Here is a 20603-nt window from a genome sequence, read left to right as displayed (position 1 = left end):
ATACACGGGAATTTCAGTTATTTTTTCACTTTTTAAAACCTTAAAAACATAAGAGGCGATTTTTCAAACAACGTTTCTTCTCCAAAACGTTGGTAAGTGATTTCTAACTTATTTTCTTCACTCCTTAACATCTTTTAACATGATTTCAACTCAAAATCAAAGATTTTCATGGGGAAAATTGGGTGTTTTTGTAGAACCTAGGTCTTTCAAAATTGGGGATTTAGACCTCAATTTGAGGTCCGATTCCAAGACAAATTATATATTTGGGTTTGTGGGGGAATGGGTAATTAGGTTTTGGTTCGAACCTCGGTTTTGACCATGTGGGTCCGGGGGCATTTTTGACCTTTTTGGGTAAACATTTGGAAAACTCATTTTTATGCATTGGGCTTGATTCATTTAGTATGTAATAATGCAATTAAGTAATTTGTGATTAGATACGAGCGAATTGGAGGTGGAATCGAGGGGTAAAGCTATAATTGAGACTTGAGTTGTGTTCAAGACATCGAGGTAAGTGTTTGGTCTAACCCTAGCTTGAGGGACTAGGAGTTGAGTCTTATTTGCTAATTGCTTCCTATCGAGTACGACGTATAGGCATGGTAACGAGTATCTATACGTTGGTGTCTAGCATGACCGTGAGTCTTTAAATTGTGAATATCTTGATTTCGTTGTATTCCTCTTACCTTGGTGATGATTCCTATTTGTTGTGAAAAGCTTGTGAAAGGAAATTGTGACCTATGAACATCGAGGAGCATTGGCTCAAGTTATATTACAAATATGAAAGTATATGAAATGATTAAACACTTTGGAGCATTGGCTCAAGTGGTAAAGTGAGATATGAAATAAAAGTGAAAGGAAGAGAAAGAGTATTTAAATTGTTCCCTTGCTGAGGTATTGTTGCTTATTGATTATTTTCCCTTGTCGGGACGTTGAGATTATTGATGTTGTACCCTTGCCGGGATTTAATTGTGTTCCCTTGCCGGGATTTCTACTATTATTTTGTTTATTCCCTTGCCCCTTGTTTGTGATTGTTGTTTTGGTGAGGAAGAGTGTAAAACACGAAGGGTGATGTCGTGCATTGTTTGTTTATTGTAAGGAAAGAGTGTAAAGCACGAAGGGTGATGCCGTGCCGCACGATGTACCATTATGTGCCAATTCTATTGATTATATGTGAGGAAAGAGAGTAAAAGCACGAAGGGTGATGTCGTGCACGTTTTCATTATATTATTGCTTGGTGAGGACGAGAGTAAAAGCACGAAGGGTGATGTCGTGCACTTGTCTTTGATTTTCCTAATTTTTTGCTGATAATTGAGTTATGTTGCCCTTTACTGCTATTTACTGATTTTCTTGTTGTTATCGGTTCAAGTGCATTAATTTTCTTATCCAACTATTACTGTGATTCTTTGTGTTGGCATTTTTCTTTATTGTGTAACTTGTTATTATTGGCTCGAGGTATCCTTGCGCAACATTATGCCTTGAATTTATGCTTTTTGCTACATGTTTAATGTGACTTAATTGCTACTTGACATTTAGCATACTAAATATTAAATTGCCTATTTGCTCCTTAAAGTCCATAATTTATTGTTACTCGTCATTACTTGTTTTCCTCAGTGAGTCATAAATATTGTGTACTTGTTGTCTTATGAATTCGTATTAATTGTTGCGTTTGTTGGAGTAAATTTCATTTGGAAGAACTGTTGACTTAATGAAATGGGAGCGGGTGATACGCCTACCACGAGATTTAATGAAATGGGAGCGGGTGGTACGCCTACCACGAGTAATTATTGAAAAATGGGATCGATTGCACGCCTGCAACGAGATATGTGCTGATAGTGAAATCTGCTTTTATTTCCCTTATCCGTCTTAGAGTTAAATTATTGATGTTCTTTATTATTTTCTTGAAATTCTGTATTATCTGCTATCCCCTAAGCATGTTCCCCTCCCATTTAAAATGTTTGATCTTGTTATTTTCCCGTTGTAGATATATACATATGTAACTGTACAGGTTGATGTGGTAGTCCTGTCTAGCCTCGTCACTACTTCGCCGAGGTTAGACTAGGCACTTACCAGCACATGGGGTCGGTTGTGCTGATACTACACTCTGTGCTCTTTTGCACAGATCCAGGTCCCGGACAGCAGCAGTAGCTCGGGAGCCAGCCTTCAGTCCACCGAGACTCCGAGGTAGCCTTGCACGCGTCCGCAGGCCCGGCGTCTCCTCTATCTTATATTACACTCTGTTATCTCATGTTTCAAGACAAACAGTGTTATATTCCTTTCAAACGATTGTATTTAGTACTTTTAGTAGTCCGTGGATGATGTGACACCAGGTTCTGATTAGAGGCATGTGTTGGTCTTCATTTAAATATTTAACGCTTGTCGTTATGATAGATAAAAGGATTTAAAAGGAAATAGGTAGGAGTTTATGTTTTGTGGTTTGCCTAGCTTCCACGAGTAGACGCCATCACGATCCCCGATGGTGGGGAAATCCGGATCGTGACAAAAATAAATTATGTAACCTATTAATATCACAAAACTGAAAAGGACAAAACACTCATGTAATAGATCAAATGGAACAAACTCAGCTTATTTGCATGCTGAGTATTTCATAAATTAAAGAAATTACTTTGGTCCACTTTTACCGAAAGTATCAAGTATAGTAAATTATCAAATATGGTCCACTTTTATAGAGTAGAGAGCTGGTGTTGGTTGTTTCAAGCTCAAACTGTTCATCAAGAGCCATATAAGCAATCCTCTCATTTATGTAACAGATAATTTCACAGTCAGTAATTAAGCGGGTTAACTTCTACTTAGCAGTTTGGCAAAAGCTAAGTAACGGGCATAATGTTTTGCATTCTATGTGCTAAACAGCGTTCGTAAATAATAAAAAAATAATCGAGGCTTAAGATCATCTGCAAGCCCTCGAAAGTTCTACTCTTCATATGCACCAGAGGATCAACTTTTATAAGGCAACTTGTCGCGCTTGCCTTCAAATATGCAAAGCCAAGCTCAAATTTTATTTATATAAGCACCCCTTTCAGATGCGGATCCAGAATTTAAACTCTATGAGCTCAAGTTTTAAGGTTAATAGAATTGAATGCATTATATATTTAAAGTTATGAGTTCATATCTACTATTTTTGTAATTTTAATGAATTCTTGTACATAAATTTTTACACCGCGTCGAAAGTTATGGGTTCTAGTACACTACATCCGCCCCTGACCTATCCCAATCTAGAGTTTTAGAGAAATGGTGATACCTACAATGATATTTACAGCTACAAGTCACATAAAATTTCTGATTAATAATAAGCAAAAGGTATAAATTAATCAATACACCCTACAGATAAAGTGATCATTAAGCACTACCAACAAAATGATTACAAAAATGTTAAACTATAAGTAGAAATGACTAAGAAGAGAAAGCCATAGCGTTGAACGAAAGAGGGCACATTGAAGTGAGTCAGGTCATCACGTGGGCATAATTGGAAGGCTGCACCAGACTTGGTATCCAATATTTGGTGTTACATTGTTCCTTCCATTTGCCAAGGAAGCTCAAAAAGACTTATATAATGCTGTAACGCAGAGCTCTTGGATCAAGCATTCAAGCCCCACATTACTTCTGCAAAATAAAGTGCCTGCACACACACAAATTGACCACTCTGACTCCTCCGCATCATTGTTCTAGCTATAAATAAGCTAATTTATTGCCCATTTTCACCAAGAAGCTCAGGAATGATTAAGCTTGTTTGTTTTCCTTTTGGCCCTCCTTGCCATCTCTGTGGTCGCAATATTTCTAGCTACAAATACCTACAACCACCTTTATGCTGTAAATCCTTCACATTCTAAATATTTGGGTTCTCAAGTTAGTTCTTTGTTCTAACAAATTATTTGTTATTCTAGTGATCAAGGTATAGCCCACGAAGCTTGGATTCTCACTTAAGCATTCTTCTTTTGTATCGAGTTCATTATACATTCTCTTAATACTCACCTTCAAAATGCTCTTTAATCCACTTTAAGAATGCTCTTCCATGGATCAGTTTACTTTGTTAAGACCTGCATTGCCTAGAAAACAAAATTATGTCTTCAGCCTTCACATTCTAGCATGCCAAGTTGTTAACACCATCCTTACATCCAACTAATCCTTGAAATTATTTTCAAGAATACTGAGGCTGTGCATGTGCTAGAAAGGAAAGAAAACAGAAATTAACACATTTATGAATATATATTACATCATGAAACAACAGGAAAAAAGAGAAAAATATTTCGTTGTGGAAAAACAAAGAGACGCAACTTAATAAAATTAGTCCTACTTTTTATCATGACAAAGCTGGCACGCGTATATGACAAATGTTGAATAAAATAGAGGTGACTAAACGCTTAGGCCTTTTCTAGTTAAATGTAGCTTTCCTGGATCTAGCAAAATGATTAGCCCAGTCCTTTTACTTACCAGATAAAAAGAGCATGCATCCAAATATGCTTAATCTGCTTAGTCTGAGGATCTACAGTATCTACTCAGAAACTTTCTATTTTAAAAAATTGGATTAGAGTTCTAAGCCAAATTGAGCATGTGTTAATTAAGGCACTTTCCTGGCTTTTCTTAATATGTGCCTCTTAATCTCAAGTTCAAATACGGAATTGAAGTGCCAACCTATGTCGCATGAATCGCTGTTTTTTATGTATCAAAACTCCAAAAAAGCACATTAAAATTAACCAAAAAATCCTAAGCCAAGTCAAAATACTACAACAATAACCAATCCCCTTAAAACTATTAACCGTGAAAGTCAAAGAAGTATCAAAAGAAGGAGAAAAGTAAAGAATAATTATAAGTTTTACGGTAAACAATGCATAAGTTCTAAAACAATTTAAGCATTAATTGTTGTCTCATTTGAATGGTGTTAAACAATGGATAGGTATATTGAATACAAATAGTGTAAGCATAAATTGGCAGTCTAATATAAGGAGCACCACACAATGAACGTTACTTGGCAGTCTAATCTTAAGGCCGAACTCCAATCTTATATTTTGGTTCTTTAGAGCTTGTTTGGATGGTTGTTCCCCGTTGTATCTTATTGTATTGTTATCCTAAAATAATGTTTGTTTATTTCATTAAAATTGGTTGTATTTTATTCTTAAATCCATTGTTCCGGAACAATGAAATGTATCCTTTTTTGAAACAACGGATATGGTGTATTGGGATTGTTTCCTATTTTTCTTTCCGAATATGCCCTAACTTATTACTCCATAATTCTATTTTACCCTTTACCTTTTTTTTATTTTAACTCCAAATCTCCAACCTATAACCTACTTTGTTTTTCTCCAGAACTTCTGCCACCAACGTTAAAGGTGTTGTCCTGCCTTCTGTTTTATTTTTTCTCCTAATTTGCTTTTAACTCAATTCTAATTAGCTATGCTCCTTTGTTTTGCCTTCTTCCGTCTCGCTCCTTTGTTCTGCTTTCTTAAGGTGTTTTATCTTCTTCTGTTTTATTTTATAAAATTATTTTTATGCATAATTTTTGATAAATTTAATATTTAAACAATAGAGGGTATTTTAGTAAACAGTCAAACCAAACAGCAAAATATTATTTAATAATAAAAAACAATACAATCTATCCAAACATTGTATTCATATAACAATGCAATACAATATAATACAACACAATACATTATTAAACGATGGGGAACAATGATCCAAACAGAGTGTTAGAGCCACGACTAAAAGGTCCACCTGTGTCACGACCCAAAATCTAACCATGGTCGTGATGGCACCTATCGTGTTACAAGGCAAGCCTATTCCCAAAATATTACTGCCAATTTGATTATAAGAATTTAATAAAATATTTCCAATAATTTAATTCCTGATAAACTAAACCAACTCAAAATATAAATATTATAAAATACGGAAACGAGTCCCAAACATCGGGGTGTCACTACGTCATGAGCGTCTAAAACTATGAACTGAGATATATAAACTGTCTAACTGTCCAAAGAAGAAATGATAAAAGGAGTAACAAGGTCCTGCGGATGCTGGCAGCTACCTTGCAGTCTCCAATTAAGGCCGGCCTGAACTCAACGATCGCCGCGCTCTAACTCGCCTGGATCTGCACATAAAGTGCAGGGTATAGTATGAGTACAACCACCTCAGTAGTAACAGAAATAACTAAGGAACTGAGCAGTAGTGACGAGCTAAGCAAAACAGTCCAATTATTTATTTTTCACAATTTTAAAAATAACAGGAATAAACAGGTAAATTCCATAACTTAGTAAATGCCACAAAGAAATTTAACAGATAAATGCAGCAACAGCAAAAGTAAATGCAACCTCACAGCAATGTCACTCCATCACTCAGCACTCGCACTCAGCACTCAACACTCAACACTCAATACACTCAATACTCTGCGCTCATTGGGGGTGTGTACAGACTCCGGAGGGGCTCCCAAAGCCCAAGCGCTAAGCACGGACAACTCATGTGCTACCATATCAATACCTGGATCCGCACGGTCAACCCACGTGCTACGCGGACAACTCACGCGCTATGGTATAAATACTTGGACCCGCACGGTCAACTCACGTGCTACGCGGACAACTCACGCGCTATGGTATTAATATCCTCACAACCAGGACCTCGGCATTACTCAATCATGTACCTCACTAGCCTTACCATCATCAACAAATAAGGGAACACAACCCACATCAAGTATCACAGCATGTTAGCAAATAATAGAGACTGAGTACAAATAATGTGAGCATGAATAAAGCCTAAGCATGATCTCTAACATGAAGGCAAACAAGTTCAACAACAAGGAAACACATAACCACAGAGAATAGCCATTAGGCCTCACAACTTCACGGGACGGACCAAGTCTCAATCCCTCGCGGTGCACACCCACACGCCCGTCACCTAGCATGGGTATCACCACCAAACAATCACATGATATCAAACTCTCCGGGTTTATACCCTCAAAGCCAGAGTTAAAACTATTACTTACCTCAACAGTGTAAAATCCTACTCCGGGATGTCCTCGTCCCTCGACTCGGTCCCCAAAAGCTTCGAATATAACCATAATCAGAATACTACTATCAACATAGTCTAAAGAATCGAATTACACAATAAAAACTACATAAACATGCCAAAAATCCGAAACCGACCAAAACCCGGCCCCCGGGCCCACGTCTCGGAATCAGTCAAAAATGACAGAATAATAATCCTCGTCCTCTGCTGAGTCTAACCATATAAAATTTGTCAAAACTGGACTCCGTTAGGTCCCTCAAATCCTCACTTAAAACTCTCCAATACTCAAACCCTAGCTCCCTCAATTTCACTTTGAAATCATCAATCAAATCCCAAAAACGAAGATGGATTCATAAATTATAATCAAAATCGAGTAGAGAACACTTACCCCAATCCATATGGTGAATATCTCCTCCAAAATCGCCCAAATCCGAGCGCCCCAACTCAAAATATGAACGAACGAACTAACCCTAAATTTATATATTTTTCTGCTAGTTATTTTGCCTCGTGTCTCGAGCCAAACGATCCTGAAACTCATATTTTATGCCTCCAATGATTCCTTGTGAAATTCTAGTCAAGTTAGGCTTTTGAATCACTCAATTTGACCTTATAACGAAGGAGATATGTAGGTTTTAATATTTGCAAATAGTGCAGATTTTTAAATACACTGTTAGTGGCAATTTCGTAATTACTCTGAAAATAACCTGACAACCTTATTCTTAGTAAATAACCATAAAATCCTCATACGATGTCCAAATTCGATGATTCTTTTTGCTACAGGTCCGTAATTACAATACGGATCTAATGCTTCAATCAAAGAAGAAATCGGAGCTTATTTGTTCAATACGATATCATTTATGCTTGAAGAAACGGCGTCGCAGCATAAGAAAAACGAGCGCAACACAACCCAAACCTATCCGAAACACACCCGAGGCCCTCGCGACCTCAACCAATAATTCCAAAAAGTCATATATCACTACCCGAACTTAGTCAAACCTCCGAAACACCCAAAACAACACCAAAATACCAAATCAACCTCGAATTCAAACCTAAGAACTTCTAAACTTCCAACTTTTGCCAATTCAAGCCTAATTCTACCACGGACCTTCAAATTATATTCCGGACACACTCCTAAGTCTAAAATCACCCAACAAAGCTAATCGAATCATAAAAATCCAAATCCGAATTCTTTTACTCATAAGTCAACTTCCGGTTGACTTTTCTAACTTAGCTTTCTAACTAAGAGACTAAGTGATCATTTCACTCCAAAACTACCCCGAACCCAAACCTACCAACTCGATACAACTAAATGTGAGCACGTGATTTTTGCCTCGTTTATTTACTCCTATAAAATTCATTAGAATTAGGATTTTTCCTTAATTGTTTGAATTTTAGGGAATTAAGTGCATTTTTGTGTTTTGTTTGCATGTTGTGTGCATTTTTAGTTGTCATAAAAATAAAAATAAAAATACAAAATAGCATACTTGCATTTAGGACCCAATTCTAGATTTTTAGATTAGTTAAACAATTAACAATAGTCTTTTGTATTGTTTTACTTTTAATTTCGATTTTTCCTTAAGTTTTCTTTTTAAACTAGGATTTGTTTGATTTTTGAAGAATTAATTAGTTTAATTTTAGCTTTAAAGCAGGTCTATTAATTTTAATTTTTTATTAAACAAAAATCAAAAAAAGGGGGAAAAAGGGAATTGAATTGAAAATGAATTGTAATTAAATAAAATGTTGAAACAAACAATTGAAATGAAAAAAAAAGCTTGCCTGTCACATTTTTGGGCCATGAGCTCGAGCCCAAACCCCAAATCCGTTCAAATTGCCCAGTCCAAATGCACCTCTACCCGGTCCAAACGACCATGTCCTTGAGACCAATAAAACGACGTAGTATAGGAGGGATACTACGTCGTTTTGAACTAATGAATGCCAAATTAAATCCAGGCCATCCATCCACTCTAATCCAACGACCCTGGTTCAATCGTGGATTTTAAATAAAAGTGTCCAAAATATTTCAGGAACCCTAGAGACAACTTCATCCTCCTCGTATCTATAATGTCCTTTCCCGTCTCCGCGACTCTCCGCCCTAAGCCGCCGGCCGGAAATCGCCTCCGCCGGTGGCGATGCTCCAATGACACCCAAATTTACACCCTTTAACCGCCTTCCTCTCCTCTTTCCAAAGCTCCGAATATCATCCCTCAAATCCAAGCCAAGCTCCTCGAATCTTCAAAAACAGTAATGCCGTCTTCGCCGTCCACGGTGGCGTCACCCCCAAACGACACCAAATTAACACCATAGCCCCGTCTTCATCTCCCCAGTCCATGCATGGCCTTAATTTCCTTTAAATCCAAGCCGAATTCTTCGAATATTGAATCGAAGATTCCGGCCAAACCCTAAACACCTCCAAATCCAGCCAAAACCCTACCATATAGCCTCCTTGACTTCCTCATCCTTAACCCCGAGCTAGAACCCTTCAAATCCCAGTAGAACCCCCTGGATTTTAAATCTAGGGTTTTAAAAAGCTTTAACACTGTTTTAGGGGATTTCAAGCACTCGAGGGATTTTTAATTAATGTTGTATGTTCTATTTTTAACAAAATAAAACATATAGCATTAACTAAAAATCAATTTCGAGAATCAATAAAAATGAAGACCAAAAACAGTGAGTTTCTATTTTTATTTGATTTTAATTTTATTTGATGATTCTGGCTTCCTCTTTGCGTCATCTTGATTAATTTTTGTTTAATTTTGTTTGATTCCTGTGTTTAGGATTAGTTTAATCCATAATTAGTGTTCTAGGTTTTAGTTTAAGTTATTGATTATTAGTTTTAACCTAGTAATTGTTCCTCCTGTTTTTCTGATTTTTGTTGGTATAAATGTTGATTAATTTCTATTTTATTCTTGATTCTGTTAGTTTAATGTTTGTTCATGGTTAAATCTATTCTTATGATCTTCTTTAGTTTAGTTTAATTGCTGTTTCATTTCAGTATTATTTCTATAGGTTTAATTGATCTCTAGGTAATCATGTTAATCAGTGTTTGATTTTAATTCCTTTATTTTTAGTGTTCAGTTTAATCAGTAATTCTGTTTATATTAGTTTAGTTTCGATTAGTTTTAGGTGATTGGTTATAGCTGAATAATCTAGATTTCTAGTTAATTATGGTTAGTAAAAGGGGTTGGAGTTTAGTTTAGTACTAGGTTAGTGATTTCAAATTAAGTTCAGGGGTAATTTAGGTATTTAGGATTGGGTAGAAATGATGTAGTTGAAACTAGAACACCCTAGACTCTTCTAGAAGAGGGGTTTTAGTTAAAATTTCAGAACTTAATGCAGTAACTTGAGAAACAAGTCAAAACATTAGGGACAAATGAATAAAAACTGAAAATAAAAAGGGGGGAAAGGGGTAAGTGAAATCTAGAAGCTTCCCCCTGAAATTTGCCTATAAAAGGCAGCCCCCTTGCCTTCATTTCCAAGTTTGAACCCCTGAAAATTCCAAAAAAAGTTTCAGATCTAAAAACTCTCCCCAAAAGTTCCTCAAGTTTTTGAACCCTGAAAATTCTCAAAAGTTCCAGCTCTGAAAATTCCCCCAAAAACCCTCCACAAATTCGAACCTCTAAAGTTTGAAATTCAAAATCCAAAGCAAACAATTGAAGTCCAATCTCTATTCTTCGAAAATTCAAAAAAAGGCATAACAAAACTCCAAAAACAATGCTATTCTGCTGTAGTTCTTAGTTCAATTTCAAATTTTATCTCATACTTCAAATTTCTAGTTTACTTAAGGTCAAAGTAGCTTAGATTTCCTGGTTTGATCAATAATTGAGGTTTTTTTAAAGGCTCCTGGGTTAATTTCAAGTTGAATTTGGTTTGTTCAAGTCAATTTTGGTTGCCTACTGGTTTTTCATTGCTGGATTCCAAGCTGAAATTGTTGTTGCTGTCATTTGTTGTTTGAAACTGTGATTAAGCTCACCACTATTGCGGATCTGTCCTTTTCCTTGTTGTATTTCAATTTCCAGGTACACGTTCTGCTCCTGCTTTGCTGTATACCTCAATTTGAGAATGAAATAAAGGTCATTTCTCATAGTTAGATGAATCTTCAGTTTGTAATTAATTTGGGATTGATATATGTAATTGATCAGTTTGCTAGCCTTATAGATGTTTAATTGGACTATATAAATAACTACTTTCAGAACTATATAGACATTATGAGTGTGATGCTAACTGTAAACAAGTCTTAGTTTAAACTGTTAGAATAGTTGTAATTTGAGTTTCAGATTGACTACTTGATAGTATTAGCTTCAGTGTTCCTATCAAACGCTGAGGAGTAGGTTTTGTAGTATCCACATCATACGGCTTATGTGAAATTGATTCAGGAGCTATTTATGATTTTCAGTGTTGGATTTCCACTTCGAGTCCATAATGTAAGAGCACATGAATTAAATCTAGTTGATTATCAAATTTTGATCAAGTGCTAACTCCTTAATTGAGTTAAATTGATATTGAAATATAGTTCATCCTTGATTAATACTAAAAATGCGAACGAGTTTGTGGATCAGATCCTAATTAACCTCAAATTGCACTTTATCTGTGTTTGAAATAAACTATTAAGATCTTTGATTATGCCAGTATCGAATTCGCTCATGTTCATGATATTTGGGCTACGTATTGGGCCCAACGTTTGGCCTGATTACCCATTAAATAATTTGGCCCATGTTAGCTCCAGGAGTAGTATAGTCGCCACTGGGCTGATGCTGAAGCCTGATTCCGGAAAGTGAATGCATTTTGGGTTGATTTTGAAGCCCAAGTTACTGAGGGCCTTATCCCACCGGCCAAGCTGTTAAGTTAAAGTTTGAAAACATTTGTTAATTGTGGGCTTCTTGAGCTAGGTAGCACATTTAAGCTAAGGGGATTTTCCTCTTGTTTGGATGTGGACTTGAGTTTGAGGGCCCGGATTCTTTAATTATTAACTAGGCCCTTTTGGAGACAAATTCAATAGAAAATAATAGTTTTCTCTAGGTTGGTCTTTAAAAATAAAACGAGGCGCGCTACGCCAAATGAAACCCATAAATTGCGTGGCCCTTTTTAAATGCTTATACTAAAATACTTAGAATTCGGGACGTGCCGTTTAGCGAATTTCACGGCCTCCCGCAAAGATAATAACACGTTAGTCGCTTTAGGCGCGCTTTTTAAAAATTTTACATTCCTAAATACGGGTGTGCATTTCATGCGACCCAAATCCAAATCCCAAAATGTTGGATAAGAATGTCTCGAGGATCCGGGTGCATTTCATGTGACGTGATCCAAAAATACGTTTTTAAACGACGTTCACTTTCTTAAAATATTAATTAAAAGTGGTAAATAATTCTAAAAATTGCAGTATAGGATGACATGTATTAAAATCAGATTGTTAGCCAATTATAATAGTTTAAGCGACCGTGCTAGCACCACGGGATCCGGGGGGTGCCTAACACCTTCCCTCGGGTCAAAAGAATTCCTTATTCAGAATTTCTGGTTCGCAGACTCCATTCGCGAAGTCGAATTTTCCTCGATTTGGGATTCAAGATAAACCGGTGACTTGGGACACCAAAAGCCAAACCTATTCCAAGTGGCGACTCTAAAAATTGAATAAATAATCCTATTTCGAATAATGTCACTTTAAATGGAAAAACTCCCTTATATACTACCCTTCGGGGTAGGTGTATAAAAAAAGAGGTGTGACAACTCTGGCGACTCTGCTGGGGACACGAACCCAGAATTTCGATTCAGGGTTCAAGAATTCGAGCTTAGTATAACTGTTATATTTGGCTTTATCTGATTTTACTACATGTTCCATGCTAAATGTGCTAAATGTTTTACCGCTTTGATATTTGTTGAATTGTATATATAAACTGTTACGAATCCCTTCCTCTCTCTAAGTCTTCTACATCATGGAGAAGGGTGCGCTTCGTGTAGCTTCTCTTCTGTTTAGAGTCTTTTCCCATTTAGAACGAGGTTTGGATAAGTTGCTAAGCCAGCGGAGCTTCTGTATCCCCGGTGCGCTGCCTCCCCCTCGGCTCGAGTTGTCCGCTCGAGTAAGCCAGGTCTAGACCAATAAACCTAGGGTTTAAACCTAGAAGAACAAAACCTCATGCCGGATCCTTAGTAGGAATGTTTGTTTGCATCATGTGCATTTGACTTAGGGGACTCAACACAGGGGTTGGGTCCGTCTAGGACAGGTGACCTGAATTGAAACGACCATCCTGATGCATCTTACGTGCCACTTGTGCATTTATTTGCTCGGCTCAGCATATTGACCGGCTTGTATATAATGAGAGAAAATTGAGAAAAATAGCAGTATTAGGACTAAGCGAGGGTAACCACTTGTTTTGAAAAACCAATGCCCAAATAGTACCGAAATGCTGCCACGTTTTTGAAAAAAAAATGAAAAAGGAAATATTTGAAAGAAAAAAAAAAGAAAAGATTGTGTTCAAAAAAATATATATTAGGTTTGACAAATCTGCCCGAACTACGCGGATCTGATTCTCACCGGATGTGAGATACGTAGGCAAACCTCATCGGTTCCGACCCCAATTTTCAAAAAATCCAAAAATATTTTCTTTCTTTAGAAATCTTTCTTTAGATAAGATAAAACAAAAAAAAAAGAAGTTTTTAAAACTAAAAAATGGTTTCCTTCTTTCTAATGTCTTTCATAAAAATCAAAATCCAAAAATACGGGTTTCCTTCATTTTAAAGTATTTCTTTAAAAAAAAACAAATCCAAAAAAAAAAATCATAAACAAAAATCCACCTTAGATGTCTTTCTTTCATAAATGTCAATAAAAAAAATTTAAAAAAAAAATTGAAGTCCAAAAATAGTTTTGCTTTTCCTTAGAAGTACTTTTGTAAATAAATAAAAGCTCAGAAATTCAAAACATTTTTCTTAAAGAAGTCCCTCTTTCGAAAATTAAGAGGTTACATCCAAAATCCAAAAATATTTTTCTTTGTTCCTTAGAAAAAGAGAAAACAAATGAAAAACTCAAACAAAAAGTATTTTCTTTTTACTTTTAACATTCCCAAAGTTCAAATAAAAAAAAAAAGGAATTTTCAGAAGTCTTTCTTTCAAAAATAAAATCAAAATCAAAAATCCAAAAAAAAAAATTCCCTTTCTTCTTTTAAAGCACTTTTTTTTTAGAAAATTCCAAAGAAAAAAAATCAAAAAACAAAAATATTTTTCTTTTGCCTTAAAGCTCCATGGTCTGAGTTTTATAAAAAAAAAAAAAAGTTAGTTTAGTTACTCTATTTCCAATCTGCCCGAACTACGCTGGTTTGATTCTCATCGGATGTGAGATACGTAGGCAACCCTCATCGGGTCCAACCACCCTTTTGCATAAATAGCCAAAAAATACCAAAATTTTAATACAAAATAAGTCGGGTGATGCCATTCTTGTTTTAAAATAAGCTGAATGTCCCCAAAAGGACGCCGGAAGGGTGTTTTTGCAAGAACAGCCACCCTGAGTCATCTTAAATGGTTTGCGGGCACAGCCTTAAAATCTTCCTTCCAGGAGTGCTGAAAGGCCGTATCTGCAAAACTGAGCCTTTGTTTGCTTAAATAAATTTTTTGAAAAATAGCCACTTTTCCTTTTAGGTCAAAATAAGTCATTAAAATACTCCTTAGATGTCTTTCTTTCATAAATAAAAAATCATAAATAAAAAAATACAAATTTTGAAAATTGAGTCCGAAAATACTTTTGCTCAAAAATCCAAAATATTTTTCGTAAAAATCCCTCTTCCGAAAATGAAGAGGCAACTTTCAAAGTCAAAAAAATATATATTTTTCTTTCGTGATAGAAAAAGAGAAAATAAATGAAAATTTAAACAAAAATATTTCTTTTTACTCCTAAAAATTCCCAAAAGAAATCTTTAGAAGTCTTTCTTTGAAAAAATCAAAAAGAAAATCAAATCAAAATAAAACAAAAAAAAACAGAAAAAAAAGAGAGTTTGTTTATTTACTTTATTCCTGATCTTCAAGAACTACGCTTGGTCTGATTCATGCGGGGTCATGATACGTAGGCAATTCCATAGGATTCGACCGTAATCCCAAGAGAAAAGAAAAAGGGGAGGAAAGAACAAAAGAAAAAAAAAGAGAGGAAAAGAAACAAAAGAGAGAAAATAAGAAAACCAAGAGAAAGAAACCGTGGCCAAAAGCAAAGGCAAGAATGAAAGAAAAGAAAAGAGGGAGGATAACTAGAATAAAACATGTAATACCAACTTATACATAAGACATACGGGCCTATAAGACCAAATTGATTACTCGTACACTAAACATAGACCGACAAGGCCATACAATCTTTTACGTACATGACATATGTCTACATGCCTCTAAGAGTACATAACCGTCATAAGGCCGGGACAGGGCTCCGACATACCAATCAATACGTGTCCAATGCATACTGACCAAATAGGAAACTCCAGAGCAAATAGAGCGCATCAACACCTTCCGATGAGCTGATAACTTACTTGGAGGACTCTCAACCTGTCTACCGGGACCTGCGGGCATGAAACATAGCGTCTCCAGGAAAAAGGGATGTCGGTACAAATAATGTGCCGAGTATGTATGGAATGAAAATCAGTAAATAATAGACATGAGAGAAACATGGAGTAAAAGACTCGACATGTAAGTCTGAATAGCTCTGTGAATCCTTTAATATTTAAAATTTCATTCATATGCATATAAATGCCATACCATGCATGGTATATGCGTTCATAACATCATCAAGCCTCTGAGGGCATCCCATTATATCATCTCGACCATTGTGGGCAAATCATCAACGTATACCAGCTGATCAGGTGATGGTGCGTATATAACGACGTAACCTTTTCCCATATCCCATATACATATATTATACGTATATACGCGTATATAACGCCATCTGGTCACGGGTCAATATAAATGAATGCAATGCATTAGAAGTATGTCAATAAAATCTTTCGGAGTGTCACAAGACCATTATGCCTTTGATTAATATGACAAAATAAACTTTATCAACTTACGTATTTTCTGAGACCCATGAATAGATGATAGAATAATATGACACATGGAGAATCAAGAACATAAGCATCTCTAATATTTCTATGAATAGAGTCATGTATGGAAATTGTAAATTTGCTCGTTTCGTTTGTGTCGTGTGAATCATGCCAAAAGAAATAAGGGATAGCCTTAACATACCTGAACTGGTTCTCCGGACAATCCCTCTAACACACGACAATCGCGACAAAACACGTGATAGCAAGACCTGAGTAAGAAAAATCCGTATGATATTCTTGAGAAAGATTGCATCGTACTCCCTTAAAATTACAAGATCTCATATTGCTTTGAATTGTTGAAGATCCTATCTTGCATATGACTTACGTATGAGACTTATGTTTGTAACTTACAAACATTTATGTTTGAATGCATATAAGAATGGATTTGTGACTTATGTCGCTTAAGAATGGATATGACTCATGTTATATATGTCTTTCCTTTATTAAATGGAAATGACACACATTCTTAAGACTTGCCACATAACATAGTGACTTATGAGTCACTATTCTTGGATGGGTTTGCTTCCACATGCAAGATGTAATTGTTATCCCAATTATTTGAAATAAATATCCACTAATCACTTGATTAACTTGTTCATCTCCCATTAACCAATAATTGCCCAATTATCCACATAATTAGGAATTATCTCCAACTACTTAAAATACTACTCACTTTTAATACCCTTTGTACACCTTAGTATTATAGTCATGTGGTACTTTGTTTGGCACTAGTCCACAAATACCGGGTGTTATAGCTCGGACTGTATTTTATCCTAAATTGACAAACTTCGACAAAACTCGTTTTCTTTGATTCTCTTACCCTTTCACCTTCACGAATTTACTTATCACTTGTTTAAAATAGCGTAATACTTATAACCCCAAAATAATCTCATTTCTGAACTTACATCGATTAACTTACGACGAAATTTTAACGTACGAAAATACGGGATGTATTATCTCATTTCGAGCTTTCATCAGTTTTCTTATGGCGTACTTTTAGGTACGAAAACATGAGGCGTAACACTCAGATTCATCCCAAAAGTCCTTGAGCTTCGAATAATAGACAGAGATAGATGAAGTACCTTGACTTAGGGTAGCAATTTCTTTGTGCAAATTGTAGTAACGAGTATCATTCACTTTGTCAAACCTCTTCTGTAAATCAGTCCATACTTTCTGTGCATTAGTGGCGTAATACCACTAATTAAGGCTGGTGCAACCGAGTTCATCAGCAATGACAACACAGTTTCATTGCATCGTTCCCATTGATTCCAATGCTTCTCACGAAATCGTTCTTTTGGGCACCTGCCATCAACAATACCCAGTTTAGTACGGCCAAGTAATGCAATCTGCATAGATCGATACCACAAGAAGAAATTATCAGTGTCAGTTAGTTGAAATGAAATCAATGAGATTCTACTCATGTCGCCCGGAGCTAGATATAAAGGGTGAGTGACTATAGTTGTAACACCTTCCTAAAATTCATCATCGGAGGATGCATGTGATGCATTTTCAGTTGTGATAGTTTTATTTTCATGATCCAAATCATCAATCGCCATTGTTGAGTACTTTTGAGCCTCGAAATAGAGAAATGAGATCTCATTTATTTGAGATTGCAGAGAAGAATACAGAGTAGAGGAGAAGATAGAGGATCGATTTGTGAGCTTCGATTCAGAGCTTGAGCTCAGATACCATGATGAAATGGAGGTTCAAAGAGAAAGTGAAACCCTAACTAACAAGGGAGAAGAGAGAAGAGAGAAGGATCATGAATATGAATGTAACAGAGAAAAGGAAAATGAATGCTCTGCCTTTCATTACTTGTTCAATCTGTATATATACAAGACCTCACTAACTACTCTAATCATCTTAATAACTAATCACATGTGTTATTAACTAACTAACTAATACACTACTCTGCTAACACATAAATAGACTAAACTACCCATGTACTCAAGTTATATCTTTTGTCTCAACAAATGGCAGTACAATACACGTGTCAAAGAAACTCAATGCCCAATTAGATAGTTCCAAGCAATTAGTACAATTCACTTTGCACTTCGTATAATTGTCCAGAGCAGTGTTTGTACACCTTGCTCACTTATATATAAGAATATAAATACTAGAAATGGATGCCCGTGCTGAGCATGAGATTGAAGACCTTTGTGAAACTTCTGTACAGAAATTAAGCTGTTGGAATTCTAATGAGATCTTGTTTCTAGAAAGATTGTTTCGCTGGCGGAGAAATATCTGAGTTTGGTAGACTTAAAATTAACAGTACTGCTCTTAATTGAAATTGTATTGTAACTCAAGTTCTCGGTAACAATAGAGATATGATGATTTGGACTGTATATAATATTGCGGTATGAGGATTTGAACAGAACATAGAGTTGTCGTCATCTATTGATGTTCAATACCATAATAAAAAGGCAAGATGCTGAACAACCTCAAATGTTATAACTCTATAAATTTGTTGAATTTCTACTATATTGTTTTTGGAAATTAGGTATTTGGAAACAAATCAGATCTTGACATTCTCATCTTCATGTTTTGGAAATTACTTAGGAATGACAAATTCATTAAGGGAAGAAGTAGAAATTTGACATTTAAGTCCGTTTAGAGTGCTATGGAGGAACTTCAAAGAGGCTAATTAGCCTCTATGTCTCTCACACTAAGATTTTTGATCAAAAGTCAAATCACTAAAGCTATATCCCAACCATACAAGTAAATATTTGATAATACATTCACAACAGCAATATCAATCAAATGATCCGTCCAATTCAAAAGAACAGTTCAAATTTTTTAAGAAGAAAGTTTACAAACATCAACTTTCATCCCCAAATATCATGAAATATCTGTTGTCAAAAATAAAAAGTAAACTAATTTTCTATTATATAGAAGAGCCACGCTTGGTCGACCAAGGGTAGAATAGTTATTTAGCTCAGTAAAACTTTGCTTCACGTGTTGCTGACTACACTCTGCACATGCTTTTATTCCAAATACAACATTGGTCTAGAAATATCCATTCCTTCATCTTCCAGTTTCAGAATGTTCCTTGTTTGCTTCTAAGTTACCGGCAATGGTATCGTCTAAAATTTGCGATAAGGTAACGGTCGTCAATTCTTCTAATACAATCTATTTTATTAACATTTGTGGTTGTACTAATCTCCTTCTATCAGTCGTTTCAGCTTAAAACCTAGGTGCGTATCTCTTTTTAATTTGTTGCCCATTTAGTATTCCTTTCAATTTGCTTCTATAGTTTGGAAATTTTATTTTGCGATTGTTTTGTGGTTCAAGTATTATTTTGTTTTTATTTCTACGCTGGGAGCTCTTGGATTTTTCTTTTTTTGAAAATGTTGCTTTTTGCAGGGTCGGGTTTTATTGAATTGGATTTCCCTTAGACTCCTGACAACTCTTTTATTTTAGGTTTTTGAATTGTTTTGGTAGTCCTTTCCTTTTATGTTACTCTTTTTTATTTATTTATTTTCCGAAGTACATCGACTGCAATTATTTTAGTACAAAATTAGTAAACAGATTATTGTTTAGTTGATAAAAGGTACTTTGATAACTAGAAATCGGGCGTGTTTGTTTCCATACCTTTCAATAATGTGGATTTTGTTCATCATGATCTATTCAGAATTTCGCCCTTAAGATTCACATTGTTATCCGGCCTTATCATGTCTCCATAAGTTATTTTTTGGTGCAGGAACAATAGGATAGAAAGCTTGTCCAATATGTTAATTTTTTGGAATTTCGGAGGATGAACTAGTGACAATTTATTTCTTAACTTTTTGTATATCTTTTTGCAATACCTCCTTATTACTCCACTAGTAAAGTTTCTTATCTTATCCAAAAAAAAAGAGAGAAAAAAAGTAGTATTTCCTTGAGATTACTTATTGTGGCTATTAGCTTTCTTGTCTCCTACTTCATTCTCAATGTGTTGTATCAGGTTGTAACGACCTGATCCTTCGTTCTGAGAGTTATAACACCATTTCCTTCCATCTATGCTTGTTTATGTGTTGTTCAACTGTGTTGAGTGTCACACCTCCTTTTTTACACACCTACCCCGAAGGATAGTATATAAGGGAGTTTTTCCATTTAAAGTGACATTATTCGAAATGGGATTATTTATTCAATTTTTAGAGTCGCCACTTGGAATAGGTTTGGCTTTTGGTGTCCCAAGTCACCTTTATCTTGAATCCCAAATCGAGGAAAATTCAACTTCCCGAATGGAGTCTGCGAACCAGAAATTCTGAATAAGGAATTCTGTTGACCCGAGGGAAGGTGTTAGGCACCCCCCGGATCCAGTGGTTCTAGCACGGTCGCTTAAACTATTATAATTGGCTAACAATCTAATTTTAATACATGTCATCCTATACTGCAATTATTAAAATTATTTACCGCTTTTAATTAATATTTTAAGAAGTGAACGTCGTTTAAAAACGTATTTTTGGATCACATCACATGAAATGCACCCGGATCCTCGACACATTCTTATCCAACATTTTGGGATTTGGATTTGGGTCGCATGAAATGCACACC

The sequence above is a fragment of the Nicotiana attenuata genome, unplaced genomic scaffold (genome assembly GCF_001879085.1).
Source record: "Nicotiana attenuata strain UT unplaced genomic scaffold, NIATTr2, whole genome shotgun sequence".
Classification (NCBI taxonomy): Eukaryota; Viridiplantae; Streptophyta; class Magnoliopsida; order Solanales; family Solanaceae; genus Nicotiana; species Nicotiana attenuata.
Note: the sequence above shows the minus strand (reverse complement) of the source record.